This window comes from Hyaena hyaena, unplaced genomic scaffold, assembly GCF_003009895.1.
Source record: "Hyaena hyaena isolate Hyena2069 unplaced genomic scaffold, ASM300989v1 scaffold_1203, whole genome shotgun sequence".
NCBI lineage: Eukaryota > Metazoa > Chordata > Mammalia > Carnivora > Hyaenidae > Hyaena > Hyaena hyaena.
In genome coordinates, this window is record NW_024081826.1 from 433,865 (window position 1) to 434,485 (window position 621).

The following is a 621-nucleotide window of genomic DNA, read 5'->3' on the forward strand; positions in this document are numbered from 1 at the left end:
CATTGCACTCCAGGCCTATTTCAAGAAATTAGAAAAAGCGCAAGTGCAAAATCTAACAGCTCAGCTAAAGGAACTAGAGGGAGAGAAACAAGAGCACCCGAAACCCAGAAGGAGAAAAGAGATAATAAAAATCAGAGCAGAAATAAACAATATAGAAACCAAAGAAACAGTTGAACAGATCAATGAAACCAAGAGTTGGTTTTTTGAAAAAATAAACAAAATTGACAAACCTCTAGCCAGACTTATCAAAAAGAAAAGAGAGAGCACTCAAATAGACAAAATCATGAAGGAAAATGGACATATTACAACCAACCCCTCAGAAATACAAGCAATTATCAGGGAATACTATGAAAAATTATATGCCAACAAGTGAGGAGAAATGGACAAATTCCTAAACACACACACACTACCAAAATTCACACGGGAAGAGATAGAAAATCTCAACAGACCCATAGCTAGTAAAGAAATCGAATCAGTTATCAAAAATCTCCCAACAAATAAGAGCCCTGGGCCAGAGGGCTTCCCTGGGGAAATCTACCAGACATTCTCAAGCTATGAAAGAAAGAAAGAAAGAAAGAAAGAAAGAAAGAAAGAAAGAAAGAAAGAAAGAAAGGAAGAAAG

The 621-nt window shown here is 36.2% G+C and overlaps 1 long non-coding RNA gene across 1 annotated transcript in view; it reads right to left on the bottom strand.

The window, feature by feature from the left end:
* Positions 1-445: 445 nt before the first annotated feature.
* Positions 446-621, bottom strand: part of LOC120224559 — a 17,222-nt gene continuing 17,046 nt past the window's right edge. Inside the window, exon 3 of the long non-coding RNA XR_005526609.1 lies at positions 446-546. This is a non-coding gene — a long non-coding RNA (uncharacterized LOC120224559). The remainder of the gene's footprint in view (positions 547-621) is intronic.